This window comes from Crocodylus siamensis, chromosome 6, assembly GCF_052110815.1.
Source record: "Crocodylus siamensis isolate JL-2025a chromosome 6, ASM5211081v1, whole genome shotgun sequence".
NCBI lineage: Eukaryota > Metazoa > Chordata > Crocodylia > Crocodylidae > Crocodylus > Crocodylus siamensis.
In genome coordinates this window covers 76,481,852-76,497,980 of record NC_143400.1, presented here as the reverse complement: position 1 = coordinate 76,497,980, position 16,129 = coordinate 76,481,852, and the positions used below count along the sequence as shown (strand labels likewise).

The following is a 16,129-nucleotide window of genomic DNA, read 5'->3' as shown; positions in this document are numbered from 1 at the left end:
TACTTAAAGTCTAAATAGACAAAATGCACTAAAGTGATTTAAGGATAGCGATCGTCTCATACTACATGCATGTTGGCAGATCAACAAATTATACTGTGAAAGGATTGGGACAGGATTTACCTTGAAGTAGCTGGTTCACTGTAACTCAGGGGTAGGCAAAATAAAGCCCGCAGGCTGGATCCGGCCCACCAGGGCATTCTACCCAGCCTGCGGGGCCCTTAAAAAATTAAGAAAATAAATATTTATCTGCCCTGGCAGCCTGTCTAAGCTGACAAGAGCCAGGTGCAGTAGGACCCAGGGGAAGCCTCAGCAGGACTGAACAGCCAAGCCCAGCCCCACCCACCCCCAGCCATTTCACTCCCTTCCTGCCCCCACCCTGCTTCAGCACTATGTGGCTGCTGGCTGGATCACTGAACCATGGAGCATGGGGCTGCACCAGTACAGGGATGTGCGTGTGTTCATAGACTGAGTCCCACATGCATACCCCAACATACACATTCACCCACACCCCCTTTGCACTACCATACATGCAGATCACCCACATCCCCTCACATACCCCAGGCACCCAGCCCCCACAAACCATATACCCACCCACATTCCACACAGCTACACCCACATGCTCTCTCACCCCACACACCCATAGCACCCCCACAAACCTATACCCCCCATGACATACGAGAGTAAGACTTCATTTTAAGCTATTGTGCAATCACTTCTATATACACTACACAAACACAGGTAAACCAGGACAAAAATATTTTTTGAAACCAAATTAATGAATGCTGTAGAAGTTTGCTTTTTAGAATATAATTTGATTTTTTTTTCATTCCAAGATGGCAAAACCTCTTGCTGAAAGGAGTACTTCTGGAGGCAGGGAGAGGGACTTCTGGTGGCAAAGGTCAGGGGTTAGGAGGTAGGACTTTTGGTCATAATATGGTGACCAAGGGTGGGGCATCTGTCAAGAGGTGGGACTACCAATGTGGCCTTCAACAGCTTGCCAAAACCCAGTAAGTGGCTCTCTGCCCAAAATAATTGCCTACCCATGCTGTAGCTGCTTCATTTGTTTGGTTTATCCTCTAGGTCAATGGTTATTAACATCTGTGGCTCAAGGCATGCCTAAACAGGCTCAAGGTGCCCCACAGAAATGGCAACTCTTGGCTTTCATTCATTTTTTCAATACAGAAAAATAAGAGAGCAATTCTTCTGTTGCAAAGAACTCAAAAAGCCCAAAACATCATAATATGTTTAACACTATGAATTCCTATTTGGAATCTCTGGGTTTATCTTGTGAATCATGTTTATACACATAACAATGCTAACACTGAGTAGTACCTCACGGCACCTTGAAAGGCTATCAAGGCACCCCAGGGTGCTGTGGCACTCTGGTTGAGAATCAATGCCCCAGAAAATGGAAAATACCTATTAAATAAATGCAGTTAGTTTCACTCAGAGATAAAATTGTCCCAGTTTAGATTGCACTTTTCATGGGGTAGAGCAAATGCACAAAAAGTGACTGCAGAACAGCTGATGAGCAGCAAGTCTCCCTTTACTTTTAACTTGGTACAATTTGTGCGTCTTTCCATAGCCTACATCTGTACAACACCTAGTACAATGGGCTGTGGTCTTAGTTTGGCTTTCCAGCAGTTACTGAAATACAAATGTAAATGACAGCTAAGCAATATGTGCCTGGAGTGGAATGTCCTGAATGCAAGATTGAGATAGGTTTGGAGAGAATGCTCATTCACAACCAAATGGCAACTTCTAACTATTATGGTCAACCTACAATGTATTTGGGGCAAGAATCTCAGCTGGTATCAATCAAAATACATGGGCTGGAACAGGGGGACGGAGTGGTCATTTTCCCACTGATTTCAATAGTGTACACCAAGGTGCACTTGAGAATGTGGCCTTGTGTGTTAGGTTAAACATCATTTTCACCAGTTACGTATATTTGTACTTCCTATCCAAGACCTGGATGAAGACTGAAAATTAGAATTGGGTATTTGACTGGTCAAATAAAGTTCAGCACTGGTCACATATCAATAAAAAAATTGTTAAAAAACTGCCAATAAGACCAAATAATACAGTAAAAAAGCACATATCTCCCATTAAGAAATGTTTCAAAAAGCAATAAAAATATTTGTCAAGAAAATTATAAAAATACAGGGTTTTTTGGTAAAATGTCTATAATCTTTGATCAGTCAAAAATACGTGGTCAATTGAATGGTAAATTGACAATATTTGATGGGTCAATCAACCGGCTTGCCAACCCTACTGAAAATAGAACATTTGGAGTCCTGTTCTGATGGACAATTGTGAGTAACCTATTCCATTTAAGGTGCTTAAGTTCAAGAAAGGGAGCAAAACAATTTAAGCATTCAGACTCTAAGGCTAAGTACACGCAGTCAAAAAAGCCTGAGGCTGAATTGATTCAATCTTTGCAGGTTTCTGTAAACTGCCTAGGTTGAACTGATAAGAAAGTGAACTGATGTTCATTTTTCAAGCCTGAAAGGCAGCCAGACCCCTGCAGTGGCCCATACCAGGAGCCGCAGGGGTGCTAGAGCATGCCTCCCAGCCTGCTGGTCACTGCAGACTGCTGGAAGACAGACGATTCCCCAGCCATGCCATGTCTTCAGCCTCCAGCCAGCTGGGGGAAATCTTGCCCCCAACTGTATCCCAGATAGGGTCTCCCTGGCACTGGGGAAAGGGTGAGGAGGTAAACCACCAGTGGGGCATTTCTCCCTCTCTTTCCTCGTGCCTGGAGCTGGTCACCCTAGCCACACCCTCTCTTCAGTCCAGGTCAGCTGAGAAGGGGGCGTGCAAGGAATGTCCTGCCATCTGGCACTGGACCCCCAACCAGGGTCTCCCCAGTGCAGGGGGAGAGGGGAAGCCCCCAGTGTGGCATTTCTCCCTCTCTCCCCATGCTTGCAGCTGATGATTCCCCCTAGCTATGCTCCCTCCTCAGGCGGGCTGGTTGAGGAGGGGGCATGGGGGAACCCCTCCCCCCTCCACTTGGCACTAGCCCCCAAGCTGGGGTCTCCCCAGTGTAGGTGGATGGGGGGGAGGAGGAAGCCCCCAGTGGGCATATCTTCCTCTCTTCCCTCCCTCCCCCCGCCCTGTGTACCCAGAGCTGGGGCCAGACCAATCACTCAGCCATGCCACCTCTCTGGCCAGCAGAGGAGGGAGTGGGGGTAGATAAATGTCCCTCCAGCCCAGTTGTGGACCACTAGCTGGGCTGTCAGGCACAGGGGGGAGGGGGAAGCCTGCACTGGAGGCTGTTTTTCTGCTCCCACTCCCTCCTCAGCCAGCACCTGCCAGCTGGAGGGGAGCCACGGCTGGGTGACTGCCTTGGCTCCAGGCTTGGGCAGGGGGATAAAGGCTTCCCTGCAGCTGGGAGCCAGGGTGATGATCACCCAGCTATGTCCCCTCCCCAGCTGGTAAGATGACAGTGTGTGTTGAGGGGGGAATGGCCACCCCCTCCCCTCTGTTCCAGGGGTGAGTGGTGTGGAACCCACAGTGAGAGTTTTACTTCCCCCACCTGAGCTGGGAGCCAAGGCAATCACCCAGCCAAGTCCCTGTGCCGAGCAGGCTGGCTGAGGGAGTAGGGGGGAGGGAAGACACCCCCGCCCAGCTCCAGACCACCAGCTGGGCTGTGCCTGGCAGAGGGGGCAGGACCAGGGGAATCAGCCTCCTGACAATTCCCTCCTAGCAGCTGGGAGCAGGGATGGAACCCCCGCCCCCCGATGGCTCGGGGCAGGGCCAGACCTGCTCTACTGGAATAAAAAGCACAGCCCAGGGCTTCACAGAATCCTGGGATGTTGGAGGACTGAGTAAAGTTGAATCAGGAGGGGATCTGGGACAAAATTTCCATAAACCAGTTTGACCTAAATCAGTTAAGTCTGACACTATACCCATCTAAGTTTATCTTAAACCAGTTTCAGCCATTTTGAAAGTGGACTAATTGCACTGGACTTCTTTTTTTGTTACAGGTTTAAACCAGTTCCTGATCACCTAAACCAGTTATGTGTAACTTCTTTCCCTAGCCTCATTGATAAACATACATTTTTCTAACACTTTACAAAGGAGTCAATAGATTTTTTTTAAAAAGAAACCAAAGTGAAAGACAGGGTAGGGAGTAGTTTCCCTAAACAGTTCTAGAACAGTTAGAAAGTACAAAACTAGTTTGCTTCTAATAGCAAAGTTTCTTTGCTTACATTACTCTGAAGAAGTTATCAATTTGGTATATGAAGTAAGGAGTTTATGTTTCATAATTTTCCTTTATTGCTGAAATACTTTATGCACATATGCAGGGTTAGAAAATGTTGCCAGATGGAAATTCAATAGTTGTGGAATTCTTCCTGGCATTTTTGACAGAATATGTAATACTGAATGGTTTTATGCTAATACTTTGCACTGGAATACATATTTTATAGCTACTTTGAAATGCAAATTTCAAAGAGCCAAAAACTTTAGAAACCTTACTCCATAAGAAATGAGCTAGCATGCAAAGTGTTTGTTAGCAACATTAGTTACAGCATGTTGTCATAGCTAGTAGGAGCTGATAAAAGCACGATTTTTACATGGGTATAATGTATGAACCTGCAGCCTTAGAATTCCACTTAATTTGTAGGATATTTTTTGTTCTGCCAAAAATGTACTGAATTCTTGGAGGGTTGTGAAAACCCAGTCCTTTTCTGCAGGTCAGGTAAAATATTAAGATTCCAGAATCATACGTGTAAATAAACAAAATGTATGAACACATTAATTTATCAATATATAAATAGTATTTTGATGCTAAGGTCCCAGTCCTGAAACTGGTTCATTGTGAAGGCAGGTTTGCCCACAAGGTTCCAGGTGCCCAGAACTAGATGCAAAACTCCAGCTGCAGCTAATGTTGAGTTAAGTTTGGAATATCAAATTTGGAATATTTTTAAACACAGGTCTGTCTTGTCCAGCCTTCTTTGCTGACCTGTTTCTTGGGCAAATTATTTAAGTTAATGTTTTCCTTTACCATTCAAATTATATTTTCTCTAATGTATGTTAAGCTTATTGGTAATTATAAAATGAAATCATGATCACAAAAGCTAAATACGACAGTCAAAAAGCCCAAGGCTGAATTATTTCAGTCTTTGCAAGTTAGTCTAAGCTGTGTAGATTGAACTGATACACAAGTAAACAGACTTTCACTTTTGATTCTGGAAATGTAGCCACATGCCTGCAGTGGCCCAGGCCAGAAGCTGGGGAGCCCAAGAGCATGCCTCCCTGCTTGATGGAGTTTGCAGGGGAGGTGCAAAGCATCCTGGGATGCTGGGAGATTTAGAACAGAAGTTCAATAAACCAATTTAACCTAAATTAGTTAACCATCCAGGTTTCTCTTAAACCAGTTCTAGCCATTTTGAAGGAGGTTTACATGCACTGGACTTCTGTTGTGTTACAGATTTGAACCAGTTTCCAATACTTATATGAGTTCATGTGCAATTTCTGGCCCTAGCCAAAGAGGGTGGGAAAAAAAAGGCAGCCTGTATACTAATGATTAAGGTTCCAATGCCACCCTCTCAACTTTGCTTTTTCCACTTGTTACATACTGATTTTATTAACAGCAATCTAACATTATTTAGGGAAAATATTCAGCTTCTTCCTTAATAGGAGTGCTTATAATGACTACAGTGGGCTTTGGTTCAAACCAAAATTGCTTCATTCTGCTGAGTTATGCTGGAATCACTGACTTTCACCACTTACTTTCTACGGCTGAGCCAAGATAAAAAGCACAAATGAGCTGTTTTATTTTAATTCCTTAGTGGAAAATTATTATTTGTTTTGAATACAGGTTGGGGCTACATAATGTGACGCTCCTGTGCGAGTCATGAACATGGAAGACTGAACCAACAATTTTTGGTTCTAAAAGCACAAGACCTTATTGCCTGAAAGTAAAACAAGAGATTTATTCATCTGTAACTGCTTCAACCACCTCTAGCATGTAGGCCCAGCATGTAGAAAAGAACAGAGCACTATTCTAACAAGATGGGGATTACAGCTACCTTTTCAGAAGAGCTCAGCTTCCAACAGCAACCAGTTTTTCCTCCTTATCTTCCTAGGTCATCCTTATTTTAACAGTAGCCAGAATTTTAAAATATTCAGTAAAAAGCAAGCAGTTAAGCCCCTATGCAAAATCCTGGCATTACAATGTACATTTTTAAAAGGAGCTGAAGATAATCTAAGATTTAAAAGAATATTTGAACTGATGTTTAAACTGGTGCTTTGTAACTACAGTAACAGTGGCAATTTGCAATCTGCTATTATAGTGTAAAACCACAGTCAGATTCTCAGTCTAATTTATCAGGCAAGTATTGTACTAGTCTGTGAGGTGCATTTTACATGCTGGAAATCCAAATGCATATTATGTGCCTGATTTTAAAAACAATTATACAGTGCTTAAGTATGGTAGCAAGCTTGGTTGCCAGCAATCAATAAGTTTACTGTCAGGGAACAAAAACACACAGAGAGAAAATTAAAACCAGCAAAACAAAAGAGTAACTGGAAGTGACAAGCTCCATCAAATAACTTGTCTCTGTTCCAGCATATATTTCCCAATTATATCTTCTTAAGGCTTTTTTTTTTTTTTTTTGCTGAAGATGAAGTAGTGAATTCTGTATGACCATAAACAGAAGTTGTACAAATTGCTTTGAAACTGACACTTGCAAATGATGAAAGTCCTTCTTATAACATCTAGTCTGGGTTTGTATTTAGAAACTTGACAGCAAAAAGTTGGAATCTCAATTAAATTGTCAGTAAAAAAATTGGCAGAGAAGGGCTGATATTTCCAATGCCAATATATGGGTGGAAAACAGAAAGGAAGCATAGTACCATAGATGCTCAGTGGCTACATACAGTACACAGCACTACTCAGGCTTTCACAGCACTCCTATTTAATGAATCACCAGTGGTTATTTGCTGTTCCCAAATTTTCACAGAGGTTAGATGCACAGAACTCCGATTAATGTATAAACCCTGACAGATGTCAATGGGAGAAAATGCCCACATGTTCATTTCATGGGGAAGTGATGATTTGTTGAATTATTTTTCATGACAAAACCATTACTTTGCACATCTGATCAACCTCAGCTAATCAAGAAAAGAATCATGTTGCATCCAACACACTTGAGGTAAATTAGGAATCACCATCTGGCAAAAAGCTTCCCTTGAAATTGTTCTCCCTTTTTAATTAAAATATGCTTTAATGAAAAAACAGGCATGTCAAGATGCACTAGGTATCAATTATTTTATTGACAGCTTTTCCCATTTTTGCTGGAGCGTATGCAGCAGAAAAGGATTCCAGTGTTCATCTCCTGGGTAATACTATAACAGATAAGGGGAGCATGAAAATAACATGTGTGTACTCATCTTAAGCTTCATTAATATAATACAATGTGAAGCCAATGATCATTTTGCCAGAACAAAAACTAGATAAAGTAAAAGGAACGTTATTTTTAAATTTTGTTGCTTTGCATTATGGGGAGCAGAGTGTGATTCTGGTATCCTGTGCATCAATTTAAGAATGTTTTGGACACAGTGTCCCAGAACTCAGGTGGAAAAATGCATTTAAACACAAATTATGCACAATAGCTTCAAAATTGTGGCATATTCACAGCAACTGAATTTGACTTTTATATATCCGGCTGATTGTTTGCATGCACACACAGATACTGCTAAACAAAATAACAAGGCTGTGCGAAGCTTTGGTCCTCAATTCAATTTGGTGGAGATTGGGCCGGATTTGGTTGCCGAATCTCCGAATCCTAATCGAATCAGGAGACCTTTTAATTTCTCTGAATTGATCTGGAACCCTCCAGATCAATTCGGAGATATTCAGAAAGATTCAGAGATTCAGACATGACACAGCTTTAAATGTTTTTTCTACATACCTTGAGGTACCAGGTAGCTCGTGAATGCTGTGATTCTGGGGTGGACGGAGTGTCCCATAGGAGTGCAGGGGGCTCCTCAGCATGCTTGGCAGCAGATCGAAAGTGGAGCAGAAGTTCTTCCAGTCCACCTGTGGGTCTGCCAGGGAGCCCGCTGGGGGGCCACCCTGGACCCCTCCAAGTTGGCAACTGGTGCTTCCTGGGTTGGGGGGCACCCAGAGTCCCCCCGTGGCTGATCACCGAGCCAAGGGGTGCAGGGGGGGCCCCCGCATGCCTCCTGTCAGACCCAGAACTGGACTGGAAGTACTTCTGGTCCACTTCCAGGTTAACCCCCTGTGCTCCTGTGGGATGCTCCACTTGCCCCAGCATTGTAGGGTTTGTGAGCCATGCCTGGTACCTTAAGGTATGTAGAAAAAACATTTAAAGCTGTGTCTATGGCCAAATTGCTGGTTCTCTGAATCAGCATTGAATCTTCAGATTTGGATTTGGCTGAATCAAATCAGGGACAGTGATCTGAATCAACTAATCAAATCACTGTCCCTGATTCAGGTTAAATCTGAATCCAAATCAAATACAGCCTGTTTCACACAACCCTGCAAAATAATAACTAGACATGTCAGTTATATATACAAATGCACACATACATTTTTATGTATGTAATTTTCAGAGAAGTCTGTTCTATTATGGCTGAGGCTTTGCAAGCCACAGTCACCTGAATTCCAGGCTGTCACATGATGCTTCAATCTGGCAATTTAAAAAAAAGTAGAAAATCTTTTTGGCTATAATACAGTATACTTTAATATGAGAATTATAATTGTTGATAAATATAGTGATATTGAATCAATTAAGCTGGAATACAGCCTATGATGCTATGTTTTATTTTCATTGCATCTGGTCAATTACTTGCTAATTTCCAAAATTTGCCATGTTACAGTCATCTTAGTCAGGTATTAAAGATAGGGCTGGCAGCACCATTTACTTCAAATATCATTCCCCATGTCCCATTTGTAGCAGGCCTGGCACTGGGTCTGCAAAGTCGCCCCTGGCAGCCACCTGGACCCCACTTTGTTTGCCCCCTCTGGCCTCTCAGGGTCCTGCCTGTTGTCTCACCTGCCACACCTTGATGTTATGATTGGCCAGGGAGGTTGCCCTGAGGGGTCAAGAGGGTTTTGGGTATTAGGTCTCGTCTAAGCTGAGGCCTCTTGACCGTGAACCACTTTACTGTTGCTAGGCTCTTCCACCTGAGGTCCACTCTCAAGACTGCAGCCTCCCAAATCCCAGCTCCAGCCCTGCCATCACAGGCTCTGGACCCCTCGGCCCCTGGTCTCGCCCTCACAGGCTCTGGGTTTGCACCCCCTGTATTTGCTGCCCAACACCACAGTCCTTCTGCTAATAGCAGTGCTAAACCCATCAAAAGGTCTAGGACCTGTGGTGCCCTTGGCAAACTTCTTGATGGCTTCCTCCACCCCCATAGCTAAAATCTACTCCTTCAGTATTTAAAACACAAATGGAAAGATACGAGCATCTGTTCTCCAATAGAAGTGGGTTTTTCCAATACTCCAGATCATAGATGTGCCCTTTGTGTAGAAATATTATAAGACAGTTTTTAGCTGCATGATCACAGATTTTTTTTCACACCCTGGCTCTTATAGCATAGAGGTTGGATTGATTCAAATAAGAATGAGTCAAAGCTGTACAGAAAAGGAGGCTGTCATAATTTCCTTGGAATGAAATATTTTGAAAATAGTTCAATGCAACACAGAGAGAGTGAGGGTGAGAGTGTGAATTGATCACTCACAGCAATTGTTATGGCTCCTGAACTTCAAAGGAAAGACAAGTTTAGTTCCTGATGGCAAATGGTTATAGGAATTGGGTACTAGCTTATGTAAATGTATACATAAAAAACCTTCAGTCATATAACTGTCCAAGATCCCAGTTCCACAATGTATTGTGCAGACTCCCAAAGCCCACACTGAGCCTTACTGTGGGGTCCATCTGTGTGATATGTAATGTAGGATCAATCCCTCAGGGTCATACTATTTTTGTTAAAATTATTTTAAAGCAGATGCCTTCTTTTTTGTCCACACTGACATAAATCAGAGCTCAGGAAGGCTGAAGCATAGTACACAGCCATTTAAATATCTTCTGTCTTGTAGTTCATACCTATGAAATGTCTCCTTCCACATAATGTTTTTCTGTGGTTTAGGCCAGCTTTCTTCCCTCTTCTTGTTTCTTGGGCCTATAGAAGTTAAACTCCTTAGTGATAGCAGTTCATTTTGAGAAAAATAAATCCAAATATCCGTAAGTCCAGTAACAGTTTTATCTATGACATCACAGCCATGAAATGAGGTGACCTAGATATCAGATGCATGAAACAGATCTTTAACAGCTAGCAGTTAGGATTTATTCATTCATAAAATACTGAATTAGAGCACTTGAAAAAATGACAGAAAATATTAAAATCTGATTCATCTAGCACAGATACTATTACAGGCAGCAAATTGGCTAGTAAATTATTTTAAAAATTCAGATTTAAAGAAAATATTAATATTAATTCAGTATCATTTTACGGTACTGTTTTCATTGTGACGTTTATTTATTCAAGTATCCTATCAGTTCTTAGACAGCTTCTCCAGATCTGCAGTTCCCCTAAAACAGTCTCTTCTTATTTAAGAAAGAAAGAAAGAAGGAAAAACAACTTCCACGGTCAGTCACTATTTTTGAAACTTTCCATATTTCAAGAATGATTTTTGCTTAATTAGTTTGTATATAACCTTGTCACTGTCTTGCACCAATCTCCTTTAAACCCAGATGCCTACGGGTGAAATCCCATGAGAGGAATCTGCAGTGGAGGAGTGGAAGACTGTCACCTCTGGACCCAAGCAACAGGAGTCAACATGTGCTTCCCCATTACGTCTGCGGAACAGGTACAGGGCCCTGGCAGCCTTGGTGGAGGTGGCAGTCGAGGAACATTCCCCAGCAGAGGAGGTGGTCCCTGCAACACCCCCAGGCTGGGGAACCATTGCCCAGGCAGAAGAAGAAACGTCAGGTTACTGTGGTGGGCAACCCAATCCTGGGAGGCACAGACGGGCTGATCTGCTGACCAGATCTTATGGCGAGAGAGGTCTCCGCCATGCCTGAAGCAAAGATCAGTGACATCACTGAACATATTCCTGATCTCATCAAGCCCTCTGACTACTACCCAATGGTCCTTGTCCATGTTGGCACTAATAATGTAGCTGAAAGTAGTCCTGACTGCATCATGAAGGACTTCCATGAGCTGGGAGTTGGGCTCAGGAAGTCAGGGGCACAGGTGGTATTCTCCTCCATCCTTCCAGTTGGCAGCATCCAGAGGCGCCAGGATGCCTGTATCAGGGTAGTCAACCAGCAGCTCCAGAGATGGTGTCTTCAGTAGGGCTTCAGATCCTACAACCATGACCAGCACTTCCAGGGAGGAGACTTCCTAGGATGGGATGATGTTCATCTCTCTCCTAGAGGTAAGCATCTGTTCTCCTGCAGATTGGCTCATCTCCTCCGAAGAGCTTTAAACTAAGTTCAAAGGGGGACAGGGATCCAGTGGTCAATGACAACCCAGGGTTGGAAAGCCACAAACAAGGCACCAGACCTAACCAGGTAAGCACTAAGGGGAACACAAACCATCAAGGCAAAGGAGCACCAAGAGCACGCATTGGGGGGCTAAAATGTCTTTACACAAATGCCAGGAGTATGGGGAATAAGCAGGAGGAGCTCACACTCTTACTTGCTACGATGACCTAGTCATTGTAACTGAAACATGGTGGGATTCTAGGCATGACTGGGCAGTGGGAATTGAGGGATACAGGTTGTATAGGCATGACAGAGTGGGGGAAAAAGTGGGGGGTGTAGCTCTTTATGTTAAGGAGCAGTACACATCTTCCATCATCAAGGCAAGGGTAGAGGAGGGGAATACTGAGGCATTGTGGGTCAGGATTTGGGGGGGCCAGGGGAAAAGGACATGGTAACGGCGGATCTACTACAGACCTCCTCACCAGGATGATGAGGTATTCTCCAGCCATATAGGCGAGAGAGGCAGTAGTCATGGGGGATCTAAATTACTTGGACATGTGTTGGGAGGAACAGATGGCCAAAACAAGCTGCTCACGGAGGTTTTTACACTGTGTGCAGGACCTCCACCTAACCCAGGTGGTGTCCAGTCCCACAAGGGGTAGCACCTTACTAGACCTGGTCTTAGCAACTTGGGATGATCTCATGGGGAACCTGCAAATACACAGCAACCTGGGAAATAATGACCACCACTTGGTAGAGTTTACTATCCAGTGAAGGGTGAGAAAAATATCCAGTGAGGCGAAAGTGTTAGACTTCAGAAGGGCCAACTTTAGTAAACTTAGAAGGCTAGTTAGTGAGGGAGCTTAGGCTGGCTTCAACAATTAAGGATAATAAAAAGTCCTTCTACAGATACATAGCAAGCAAAAGGAAAGCGCAGAGTAACACAGGGCTCTTGCAGGACAAATCAGGACAGTTGGTGGTTGACGCAGGGAAAAAGGCGGAGTTCTTTGCTTCAGTATTCCTTAGTTACCTTGAGGAGCACTTGTGCTGAAGGGAGCTGGATGGGTACAAGTCAGCTGGCCCAGATGACCTCCATCCACAGGTGCTGAAGGAATTGGCCAGTGTCATAGCTGAGCCACTGGCACGGCTGTTTGAGCACTCATGGTGCTCCGGCCAGATCCCTGAGGACTGGAAAAGGGCCAACAACATGGTGCCCATTTTTAAGAAGGGGAGAAGGGATGAGCCGGGTAACTTTAGGCCAGTCAGTCTTACCTCTATCCCTGGGAAAATACTGGAAAAAATCATCAAAGAGCACATTTGTGAAGGCCCAGGAGGGGAAATGATGCTGAAAGGAAACCAGCATGGGTTCATCACAGGTAGATCCTGCCTGACAAACCTTATAGCCTTTTATGACCAGGTCACACACTGCCTTGACACAGGAGCTGAGGCTGATGTCATCTACCTGGATTTTAGGAAGGCCTTCGACACAGTTTCACATCCTATTCTCATAGGGAAGCTAGCAGGCTGTGGAGTGGATGCCTACACAGTCAGGTGGGTGGCCAACTGGCTTAGGGACTGCACCCAGAGAGTGGTGGTGGACAGGTCGTTCTCGGCCTGGAAAGAGGTGGGCAGTGGGGTCCCGCAGGGTTCAGTCCTTGGACCGGTGTTATTTAATATCTTCATCAGCGATTTGGACAAGGGTGTGGAGAGCACCCTCTCCAAGTTCACAGATGATACCAAGTTATGGGGCAAAGTTAACACACCAGAGGGCAGGGAGCAGATACAGGCTGACCTGGACAGGTTGGATCAATGGGCAGAACAAAATAGGATGCAATTCAACAAAGATAAATGCAAGGTACTCCACCTAGGAGGAAGGAATCCCCAGCACACCTACAGGTTGGGGGATGACCTCCTCAGCAGCTCAGAGGCTGAGAGAGATCTTGGAGTCATAGTTGACTCCAAGATGAACATGAGCCAACAGTGTAACGAGGCCATCAACAAAGCCAATCGCACCTTGTTGTGTATTAGCAGATGCATGACCAACAGATCAAGGGAGGTGATGCTCCCCCTCTATGCAGCATTGGTCAGGCCGCAGTTGGAGTACTGTGTCCAGTTTTGGGTGCCGTACTTCAAGAGGGACACGGAGAATCTGGAGAGGGTTCAGAGGAGGGCCACTCGCATGATTAGTGGCCTCCATGAAAGACCCTATGAAGGGAGGTTGGATCTGGATCTCTTCAGCCTTCACAAGAGACTGTCTGAGGGGAGACCTTGTAGCTGCCTATAAGTTTATCAAGGGAGGACAACAGGGAATTGGAGATGTGCTATTTACCAGAGCGCCCCAGGGAGTAACTAGGAATAATGGGTGCAAACTAGTGGAGAGTAGATTTAGGTTAGACATTAGGAAGACTTTTTTTACAGTAAGGGTGGCCAGAATCTGGAATGGGCTTCCAAGAGAGGTGGTACTATCACCTAACTTGGAGGTCTTCAAGAGGAGGCTTGATAGTCACCTGGCTGGGGTCATCTGACCTCGGTCTTCTTTCCTGCCAGGGGCAGGGGGTCAGACACGATGATCCGTTGTGGTCCCTTCTAACTCTACAATCTATGAATCTACGAATCTAATATGCAAGCACTAATGCACCAGTGCTTCTAAGCTCCTCAGCTGCTTCGCATCTTCTCCTTCTGAGTGCAGTTTTTGTCCAGGATACAATGTATATCCTGATAAGAAGTATTAGAAGTAGGCTTTTAACCACTGTCTTTACTGTACTTGAAAATGAGGACTATACCCAAAAAAAACCACTTTTCTGGTACTATCTTCTTTAATTCTGGTAGTCTGGGGACCTAGAATATAATATATATGGAAAGAGTTGGAATAATTACAGGGAAAAAGTTCTCAAATATTTTAATGTGAGCCACATTTAAATTCTTAATCACACAGAATGAGTAGTCTTCCCTCTGGCGGGTGTGCAACAACTCCATGGCAACTAGGGCTGCGCGAAGCTTCAGTCCCTGATTTGATTAGGTGAAGATTCGGCCCATTTCGGTGGTGAAATCTTTGAATCCAAATTGAATCAGAGGACCCTTTAATCTCTCCGAACCCTCCAAATCAATTTGGAGAGATTTGGAAAGATTCAGCAATTTGGACACATACAGCTTTAAATGTTTTTTCTATATATCTCTACATAGCAGGCGGCTCATGAATGCTGCGATGGTGGGGCGCATGGAGTGTCCCACAGAAGCGCAGCAGACCCAGAAGTGGACCAGAAGCACATCCGGTCCCCTTCCGGGTCCACTGGAAAGTGAGCTGGGGGGACCCCCTGCACTCCCCCGGCTCGGCAACTGGTGCCTTCTGGGTCTGGGGAGGGGGCACCTGGGGTCCTCACACTTCTGGTCCACTTCCAGGTTCACTGCCGAGCACATGGAGGGTCCCCCTGCACTCCTGTGGGACACTGCATCTGCCCCAGTATCGCAGCACCGACAAGCCGCACTGCTACCTTGAGCTATGTAGAAAAACATTTAAAGCCGTGTCTATGTCTGAATCACTGATTCTCTGAATCAGCATCAAATCTTCAGATTCAGATTAGACTGAATCAACAAACTGAATCACCATCCCCGATCTGAGACAAATCTGAATCAAATAGGGCCTGCTTTGCACACCACTATTGGCTACTACAGTATAAAACATTCATTTTCTCAAAATGCTTGTTGGAATGTTAAAAAATGTGCTGGACTGCCCTAACTTTTAGTTAATTCTGTGCACATCTAAAAATCTGACATGGCTGATATGCCTTTTATTTAAGGTGTTTAGTTGGGGACATAGCTAATTTTTAACATCCTACTGGAAATGCCTATGTTAGAATAAAAATGCAGACACAGAACTGCAAGTGAGGTTACCCTTCATGCAGCATATAACTTTGACAACAATGACATTCCAAATATTTTGCCTCAGTCAGGCACTGATCCAGCATTTGAAAAATGATATTAATCCTGGGTCTCAAATATTAGTAGCTTTATTGACATTCACCAGTATAACTTAACAAACCTGTAATACTGACATGTATATTGTAGTAACACATAGCAGCACCATGATACTTGGCACTGTGCAGACATAGAAAATGACTGTTTATGTCTTAACTAGGTAAGAAGTAAAAGCTGAATTTAACTTTTAATATGTGTTTTTTCTCCTATTCTCGTGTCTTCCACCTAGGTCTAATCCTCAATGCTCTGATGAGCTACAGGGCATTCATAAGCTATGAAAGAAAGAACAAATACCACCAGCTGGAATTTTTTGATGCACAAGCACGTTTGATGCTGCTGCTTTTATGCATTATGTGTATAATTTGTCTGTGAAATCCTTTTGCACACTGGATGTGAGGTAGAACAATTTGCAACTGCATGACACCAGGATGGGAAAAATAAATGCTGCCAAGAAAGTTATTTTCAATCTAATGTGCTACTTGTCTTAAAGCAGTAAAACCCTCAAGGCTCTTTTCACAAGCATTAGCCCTGACCCATTTACAAGCTGCAATTTCCTATCATTTTTACCAACTGTTTTGTCCCTCAATTGTTGGTTAAATACAGTGTATGCATTTGGTACAGCATGCTGGATGTAAAAACTCCTTTAAAATAACAGTAGCAAAGGAACTGTGATACCCAAACCCTGGAAA

At 44.0% G+C, this 16,129-nt stretch overlaps 1 protein-coding gene and 1 pseudogene across 1 annotated transcript in view; one reads left to right on the top strand and one right to left on the bottom strand.

The window, feature by feature from the left end:
* SCHIP1 (schwannomin interacting protein 1) overlaps positions 1-16,129 on the bottom strand; it is a 556,040-nt gene that overhangs the window by 409,633 nt on the left and 130,278 nt on the right.
* On the top strand, positions 10,731-15,812 carry LOC149863031 (uncharacterized; annotated as a pseudogene).